The sequence below is a fragment of the Enhydra lutris genome, unplaced genomic scaffold (genome assembly GCF_002288905.1).
Source record: "Enhydra lutris kenyoni isolate GAN:26980312 unplaced genomic scaffold, ASM228890v2 scaffoldscaffold7, whole genome shotgun sequence".
NCBI lineage: Eukaryota > Metazoa > Chordata > Mammalia > Carnivora > Mustelidae > Enhydra > Enhydra lutris.
Genome location: NW_019154091.1, coordinates 24,785,802 through 24,795,531, shown reverse-complemented (window position 1 = coordinate 24,795,531; position 9,730 = coordinate 24,785,802).

Sequence of the window (9,730 nt, the reverse complement as noted above, 5' to 3'; positions counted from 1 at the left end):
TACTTGCCACTACAAGTACTGCTTCGAGAGAGTGGCAAGAAGTGTGTGGTGGGGGAAGGGAACTGAATTGACCGGTATTATTCTGAATTTGCTGAAATTAATTTGTGCCACAAGGTAGAATGAAGGCTTAAAATAGAAATTAATTTCAATCACAGAATCTATACAAGCAAAAAAAATAAAAATAAATAAAAAAAGAATATATACAAGTAGTCCTTGCTTTACACAGTTTTGACAGGCACACGTCAGTTACCATGGTTTAGTTAAATAACACCATTCTCCCCGCCCCATAGCATGGCTCAGATTTCAGTTACTCTGATAGGATATGCTATATTAACCTTGAGTAATTGCATAAAGTACAAACTTTGCTGCTTCAGCCCACAAATCACTACACAAAAAGCAGATGCCCATCAGGACCAACGTCCAGTGTCGCTCCTTACCAGGTCTGTTGTTCACACAGAGTTCTCAGTTCACACAAACAGCAAAGCTTAGTCATGTTGCATCTTCTTCCCAATGATAAGAACACATGACTTTTTAATAAAATGAATGCTCAAAACAGAGAATTTGTCAGCAAAGATGAAAGTGAGGCAAAGAAGCAGAGAGGGATAAGGCTTGAGTTAAACTTTGAATCAGATATCCACGTAGGAGGAAACGGCGGGCAGTGTTGGTGTTGCTACTGATGACAGTGTCGATGTCAGCACTTGAGAGATGCTGGATATAGTGAAGGTGAGCTTATTGGCATAAGTGACAATTGTGGGGAAAGGTTGGAGGTGCTCTGGGTAAGGGCTGCCTGCAAAAACTTTACATTGCGTGAACTCTTGGAGATAGTTTATGGAATTAAAAGTACAAAGGGGGTGCTTCGATGGCTCAGTTGATTGGGCATCTGCCTTCAGACTCAGGTCATGATCCCAGGGTCTTGGGATTGAGCCCCCACATCGGGCTCCCTGCTCAGCCAGGAACCTGCTTCTCGTCTCCTCCCTGCTTGTGCTCTGTGTTGCCATCTCTCTGTCTCTCTCTCTCAAATAAATAAATAAAATCTTTAAAAAAATAAAAAAAAAAAAAGTAAAAGGATAAAATTTGGAAGATGACCCAAACTTCGAAAGGAGTATAATAATCCAGCAAGCTATAGGAAAGATGATCAGTACTTATCTCATTTATATGATAAGAAGAAAAAGCACTGCTCAAACTATTCTTGATACATTTTTTAATGATTTCTGTATTTATTTTAGGGGGAGTGGAGAGAGAGTAGGGAGAGGGACAGAGGCGGAAGGAGAGGGAAAAGGTCTCAAGCAGACTCTGTGCAGAGCTCAGAGCCTGACCTGAAGATGGATCCATGATCTTGAGACCATGACCTGAGCCAAAATCAAGAGTTGGATGCTTAACCAACTGAGCCCCACAGGCACCACCTTGACGTTCTGATGTTTTAGATTACATATTTAACAAATATTACTTTTACTATTTTTTAATTTCCCTAAATATTTATAGTCAACAGTAAGGGAGTTTAGATGTTTTGATAGAGATATTTATTTATCTATTTATTTGTGGGGGTAGGGGAGAGGCCAGAGGGAGAGAGAGACTCTTAAGCAGCCTCCATGCCCAGCGTAGTGCCCAATGTGCAGCTCAATCTCACGACCCTGAGATCATAACGTGAGCCCAAATCAAGAGTCAGATGCTTAACCAACCTAGTACCCGGATAGAGAATTTTAAAGATGGCAGAACAATTACAATTATGCCTCCATGCTCATTTGCACCTCTGCTCTCCTCCAACCCCCAATGTTTCTGTCCTCTACCTGGCAATCTCCTATGTATCTTCTGAAACCCAGTACAAATGCTGAGGTTACTTTGCACAGTGTCCACTTGCTGTGCAAAGAGAGCACTGCTTGTGTAATAAAGTCCCAATGTTCTGCACTCCCAAGTTAGTGATCTGTAAAATTCACACATGCTGAAAACTGGATAGTTTTGTACAGATGACCCCTTCAACATCTTGTTAAAAGATTTTGCCTTAGCTTGATAGGTGTGGCATGGCAAAGGGACAAAGATGCTGGATAGGAATATTTGGAGTCTTGGGTTTTGTCCTCAACCTTGTAGTTAAGTAGCTGTATAACCCAGGGTAATTCACTTAACCTCCTTGTTTTCCATTTCTTCTCTGGAAAATAGGAGAGTAAATAAGATGATGTTTAAAGTTCCTTTTGGCACTACATTTCTATAATTCTGTACCATTATTAAAGATAGATGGCGGGGGGCGCTTGGGTGGCTCAGTGGGTTAAAGCCTCTGCCTTAGGCTCAGGTCATGATCCCAGGATCCTGGGATTGAGCCCCACTTCGGGCTCTCTGCTCGGCGGAGAGCCTTCTTCCCCCTCTCTCTCTCTACCTGCCTCTCTGCCTACTTGTGATCTCTGTCTGTCAAATAAATAAATAAAATCTTTAAAAAAATTCTTTAAAAAAATAAAAATTAAAAAAGAGATAAAGGGGCTGACCTCCCCCCCAACACACACTCACCCAAGAGTACTTCCTTTTGCATAGTAATGGTAATATTTATTGAGTGAATGAATGATTAGCATGACTTCAGTGGAGTAGAGCTGTGTATGATCTGATGCTGGTTAGAAGCTCTTGTTTCTGGGGCCTGGTTGGCTCTGTCAGTTGAGCGTCTGACTTTGGCTCAGGTCATGATCCCAGGATTCTAGGATCAAGTCCTACATCAGGCTCCCTGCTCAGCGGGGACTCTCTTCTCCCTCTGCCCGCTGCTCCTGCTGCTTGTGTGCATACACTCTCTCTCAAATAAGCAAATAACATCTTTAAAAAAAAAAAAAAAGGAAGAAGAAGCTTTTGTTTCTGGTACTCACCATTTTCATGTTGTGGATGCGCTTAGAGCTTCGCCGATCTCAGGGTGCACTATCATGAAGCTGCAGCTTGATTCATCTACTCACTGAGCATGGTGCTAGGCTCTAGATAAGAAAAGCTTAATTTCTGCCTGGGAGCGTCTCACGGTGTGGTGGGGGAAACCAACTCATTCTTCCTGAGAAAGGGACATTTGAACTGGATTTTGGAAGATGCATATGCAACAGCCCAAGAGAGAAAGAGGAGTGGGAACAGGAGTTGGATCTTTTAGGAAGAGAGGGTGGGTGGGCAAAGGCATGGATGCAAAAGGGAATATGAGGAATGTGGACGCAGAGAGTGACATGATGGACAGAGGTGGCTGGAAGAGAAGAAGGGAAGAGTGGTGCAGACAAGACTGCTGGGTTTTGTGTGGAAATTAGGAAACATTCTAGGTATTTCCAGCAGGAAGTTTTTAATACAGGAATTTGGTGCTTATAAAATCACTGAAGGCAGGGAAAACACAAGTGTTCAGATTATGTCACCATGGCTGCTACCCAGAGCTTGCAGGTGGTGCTGTTGGTTGGGAACAACATGAAACCGTGGCCAGGATCACGGCTGGTACATGGTCTTGGACTAGACAGTAGCATCAAGTCTGGCTGCTGCAGAGTCTCAGTGTGCGGCAGTCTATGCTTGAGGAAGAACAGCCCCAGCTGCTTTTCTCTCTACCAAGTCCTGCACGAGAGGATTTATAACTGACAGAATCCAACTGGGACCTGGTAGCAAGGGGATCTGAGAAATTTAGTTCCCAAGCTTTCAGAACCTGTGATAAAGAGCTTGCAAGAGGAGTGAAATGAACATAAGGGTCAATAGACCATTTCTAGGGTCTAGAGCTGTGAGGGGAAGCTGGGGCCAGACTGTGAAGGGACCAGAGAGCCATGCTTTAGGGTCAGGAAAATGCTTCATGGGATGCTCTTGAAAGCTCAGAAGCAAGGTTATGACAATTCAATTTATTTTATAAGCATTGGTGGGCTTGGTAGAGGCCATTCTTTTGGACTAAAAAAGATGGGCCCCTGGGTGGCTCAGTTAGGTGAGCATCTGACTTTTGATTTCAGCTCAGGTCATGGTCTTAGGGTCCTGGGATTGGACCCCACATTGGATTCTGTGCTTGGCTCAGAGTCTGCTTAGGATTCTCCCCCTCCCCCCCATATCTCCCCCTTCTCCTTTACATCTCCCCCTCTCTGCCCCTCCCCTTTCTTGTGCTTGCTCTCTCTCTAATGAATAAAATCTAAAGAAAATAATAATAAACTAAAAAAAGAAGAAACACAGACTATAGTATTATTTATTCAACAAGTCTTAGGTACCTAGAGCCATGCAATGAAAAAGCCTTCAAAGGTGTTTTTGTTTTTGTTTTTTCTTTTTAGTGATTTGTGGTAATTCATTCTCCAGTGTTCTTCCCCATTTTTAATTGGGTACACATTTTATGGAAGACACTGTGAATACAGATATAAATAATGTATGGTCTCTGACTTTAAGAAGCTAATATTGATCCCTTCTCTTTTCAGTGAAGTGTAAGAAAGTTTTAGAGTTGTTTGGTGGATTAATTTATTGTTTCTTAAAGTGACTGTTGCCAGACTCTAATTTTGCACATTACTCTAAGAAAAAAAAACAAACAGTCCCACTATCAAACCAGTTTAAAAATGTTGTATATATACTGTATTTCTTCTTGCAAAAATTAAGTCTAATAAATCCTGTAGTAAAAATAAATCAACTGTTTAATTTTAAAATTACCCTTCCATTTGACTCTCAATATCTATTAATAGTTGAGTTCTTCAGGGTGTAGTTGGGGAAAGACTGGGTGCTTATTTAGAAGAACCAGTTCAGCTGAAGACTACAAGCAAGCTATTTACAAAATGGGATGCAAAGAAGGAAACTATTTTAACTTTATTATTTCTTCATTTCTTAGGCATTTTCAGGTCCAAAAGTACATTGACCTAATCAAACTCATCTAAACACAAAAAATTAATAGCTATCAAAGATTACTTTTATGAGATATTAAGCACTTAACAATCATGTAGAAAAATGCAACTCTTGGACAATGGAAGTTTATAACTATTGTAACAGGATGTTAAATAGCTTGGGTGTAGCACCAAATTCTAGTAAGTGCGGCATTCCAAAGAATCGATAGAGCAGGTTTTGCAAATAAGTTATGCAACTATGGAATCGCTTCACCATAAGCCTTGAAAGGTTGAGCAAATGGAAATCAAAATGGATTTTGTGATTTCTTTGGAGAATTGTACTGTGCCTCCACACACCTCTGCCTCCGAAGCAGGAAGGGGGAGGTAGGGAGGGTCGTTGCTTGCCTCTCTTCTCTGGGTCAGACTCTGGCTGATGTAGGGGATGTGGGTGAGCCAGTAGCTCTGGCAGCAAAAGGAAGGAGATGCAGCTATGAGTTTGGCTGGGGCTTCTCTCCAAGAATCAGGGCAAAGGACATCTCAGGTGGGCTAATGGCAGATGGGCCCAGCCTGGGACTGTTCTAAAATCCTGCCCAAGAGCCTGTGTGGAATGGACTGCAGGAAAACCAGAGACTAAAGGAGAAAACAGCTGGAGGAAAATGTATTGCCTGCATTGCGGGAAGTTCAGGCAAATGTTCCCACACTTCGACCTTGCTGGAGTTAGAAATCTAGGCAAGTACGCCGAGGAAGGGGAAATGCTCAGTAGAAGCAAAGATCCATGCTCTCCTTGCTCAACTTGAGCCCCAGGTGCAGGAGTTTTAAATGCTCATTTGCATAATAAATTGAGACTGTCTTTGTAACTTAAAATCACTGTTAGCAGTTCTATTATTGACTGTAACCAGAGAAGACACAGCACCTGACCTAGTGTCCATACTGGGGCAAATGGGTTATACCCCTGTTAACCAGGCTTAAAACAAACACCAGGAGACAAAATCGCTTTCATGATTACCTCATGAGTCCTGCTTGTTCAGTATACTTACACCATTAAAGACCAACAAGGAGGGGCAAATGGGAGAAGATATTGGTAGATGCCTGTAATAACAGTGCAACCCCGTTATAACATATACTGCTAACTGTATGCTAGTGAGATCCTAATACTGGCATTTGTGTAGAAGCAATTTTATGCTGTTATCTCATACAGCTAGCCCTTGAATGACATGGGCTTGGACTGCACAGGTCCACTTACATGGACTTTTTTCAATACATACAGTACTGTAAACGTATTTTCTCTTCCATATGATTTTAACATTTTCTTTTCTCTAGCTTTATTGTAGGAATACAATATACAGTACTTATTTAAAATGTGTTGTTATTGGTAAAGTTCTGGTCAACAGTAGACTATTAGTAGTTACGTTTTAGGGAAGTTTGTTATGCTGGACTTTTCTGGCATAGGGGTCGGCGCCCCCTAAACCCTGTGGTGTTCGAGGATCAACTGTATATGTCTTGTGATAAGGGAGGCTATGGACTGGGACAGGAAGTGATGTGTCAGAATGAAGAGGTCGCAGTGAAATAATTGGTGAGAGCGGACTCAAACAGCCCTAGCGAAAGTGTAGGCCCTATTGTGGGGGGTCCTATAGTTCCTCCATTCACCATTTTGGGGGCTGCTGAGTACCCAGACTGGGTTTGGTACTGGGGTTTCAAAGCTCTTGTTTTCCCTAGGACCTCACAATTTAGCAGGAGGGACCGAAAACCACGTAACCTAAATAACTCTGCAAGTATAACAAAGTAGGGAATATGAAATGAGGTCTGTTCGGAGTTTATCTGAAAGTGAGGGTTAACAATAGAATTTGGCTCTGAACTAAGTAAGGGTAGGCATTTGCTAGAAAATGAGAAGAATTTAACCTTGCAGATGTCATGAGAAGTTGGGAAAGTGATTCTTAGAAGTGGATAAGCCTCAGAATCATCCAGAAGCTCTGAACCTGAGAGTCTGTCTCAGTAGAAATCCAAAGCTCAAGGGCATCATCCTCCTACCCTCTCAGTTGTGATACCTTAAGTTTTTTGTTTGGGAACTACCAGGAGGGCTCAATAAAAGGATCTCGTTTGGGTTTCGGAGGGCCTGGTTAGCTGTGCTGCAAGAGGTAATGGTTTTGCTGAAATTGGTATACACGGCCCACCACCAAATACAACCAACGTCTCGTGAAATGAATTAATTTTTATTGCTAATTTATAAAGCTTAATATCTTTCTAAAAGAGAAACAAATCAGTTTACATGTAGTAAAGTTACAAGTAGATAGCTATAAATATAGCCATTAGAAAAAAGAACAGCTAAATAGTATGAAGATGAAAGCAGTAAGCAGCAATAAAATTAATACCTACACAAAACTAGCAGTGCAATAAGATTAGCTGAAAGCAGCTTTACATTGAATAAAAAAAAAAACAAAGTTACTTAAATACAGAAATAGCACCTTACAAAAAAGAATTGAGAAATGTAAACTTGGTAGGTAGATTCAAGTATAAAAGTTATACTCCCAACTCTTGTACCAGAATGAAAGGGTTTCACAAACCCTGGACAGTGTAGGGCACACATACCTCCCTCAGTGCCAAGTCAAAGCTGCATTTCCCTAGCAGGATCCCCAACAATTATTTTTCTCTGTTACTAAGTTATACAATGATAGATTCGAGATTGCCATTGCTTCTTCACTACCCCGAATACCCAAGTCTAGCTTAGCAGCTTCGCTACGTTTTCCTGACAGAAACAACCCCTGCATTGTTTTATTTTTATATTTTTACACATCACAAAGCCACATTAAAAAGTGGGCACTGAATACAAAACAAATTGGTTCTCCGTTTTCTGTTGCTGAGTATGGTCACAGAGTCATAATATTCTGATTTATGGGGTTGCTTCTTTACACCCCCCAAGAAACCGTGAATTCTCTGAGGTTTATATGGTCATATCATGAACAGAATTTAAAAAAAAAAGAAAAAAAGGAAAGCAAAGAAGTTAAAATAGTAAGTGGCGAGCGTCCAAAAACAGTGCGGGGAAAAATCAGATTGTGATTTCATCTAAATGTAGACCTCGCAAGTGAAAATATTTTGTGGAAGTTTTTAAGCATGGTGGATTTAAACATGCACATATCCTGTGCGGCTAGGGATGCTGTGTGTCCTGTACTTTCACTGAAAAAGGCATATTTTTGTTTAAGGGAACTCCTCGTATTAGCTCCGGGTAATCGTTACTGGGAGATTGTTGATTAGAACCATAATTTTATCTGTTTAACACTAGAAAAGATTGTAAAAAAAAAAAGAAAAAGAAAAAGAAAAAGAAAAAAATGCCATCTTGTAAACTTCAAAAGTTTAGTGTTGATAAAAAATTTTATATAATAACAAATTTATTTAATCTGGCTACCTACCTCAAGTTTTCAAAAATCTTGTGGGGGTAATAAGGCTAATAGTATTGTGTAGTTAATATAAAGCTACTTTAGTCAGACTCCCAGAGTCTCTTAAATTAATATTTTTATTTCATATAACATTTTATTGGGTCCAAAAATAAAAATAAAATAGAATCCTACACCAAGATTCCAAATCTAAGACAGAAGCTTAAAGAGGAAAGGAAGGAGGGAAGGAAAAAAGGAAGGAGAGAGGAAGGCATTTACTGGAAGAGACAAGATTGAGGTACGTCAATAAACCTAGGAATATAAAGAACTAGTCTGGCTACTTAATGAAATCCTAAAGCAGTATGGTTTAACAAAGGGGTATTGCATAATAGTTTCCAGAATTGTATTCATGCTAGAACAATGAATCCCTGCACTCACCGCTCTTATTTTTCAGAAACGTTCTGAAAAATAACTGGTTTGAATACTCTTGGATACTGAACCTAAGTTGTCCATATTCCCTCTTACCCTTCCACAAATAAAAAAAAAAAAAGCCAAAGGAAAAAAAATAAAATGATCACCTATTGGTCCTATATCAATTTCTATATCATTACGCTTCAGAATTCTACCAAAAGGTCCCATCTAGGTTCCAATTTTCCATATAATCACTTGCTACCATCCTGATTTATTCAATAGACAGATATCCTTCGAAGGCATCCATACCTGATACTCTACAGTTAATATTTAAATTAAAAAAAAAAAAACCCACGGGGCATGTGGTGAAGGAAACTGCACATGGTAGGATTTTTACAAATGAACAGTAAAACCTTAATGTTCACACAGGTCAGCTCTTGGGCTGCTAGCGTTCATCTTGCTTCTCATGCCCAGACAGGGTCAGCACAGTTCATGATAGCAAGGGTGCCATTCACAGTTATTTTGGTCGTAACATTCCGTCTGCATACACATTTATCCACATTATTAGTAGGTTGTAACGTAAGTGCAGGGCAAATTATAGGAAAAAAGTATAAACATTCAAGTCGTCATACCCTGAAAAACATGTATTTTGCTGTCGTAAACTTTTTGCACTAAATCCCATTTCAGGAACAAAATAAATAATACCATAGGATTCACAACTGGAATCGGCTTCCTGATGAAGCCTAAGGAAGCAGTAGCTTTTTTTAAACTGCAGAAAAGAAGTTTCTCTCACCACAGATCTATGCTCAGGGCGAGGGGAAAAACCTGCCAAGAATGCTCACCCTAGTTAAGTGCTAGACAGCTCCCTCCCCCAGTAGAAAAACCACAAGGCTCCAGTAGCCTGCTCATATCGGCTTCCAGCAATAAGAGGATTCTTGAATCGAAACCATAGAAGTCAGTCGGTGCTTTCACTGTGACACCAAGCACAGAGTCTGGACTCTAGCTGATATTAAATGCACAATTAATAACAATTGCTTTCAGGAATAGATGATTCATGATGATGGGAAGTTAACATTAGAACCAGCAGGTGAAAGAGAGAGGACGATGTGTGCCTAAGACCGGACGGTCTGCATCCCGCTTTGCATTCAGTGTCAGGGCATCACCTGGGATGGGGAAGGTCAG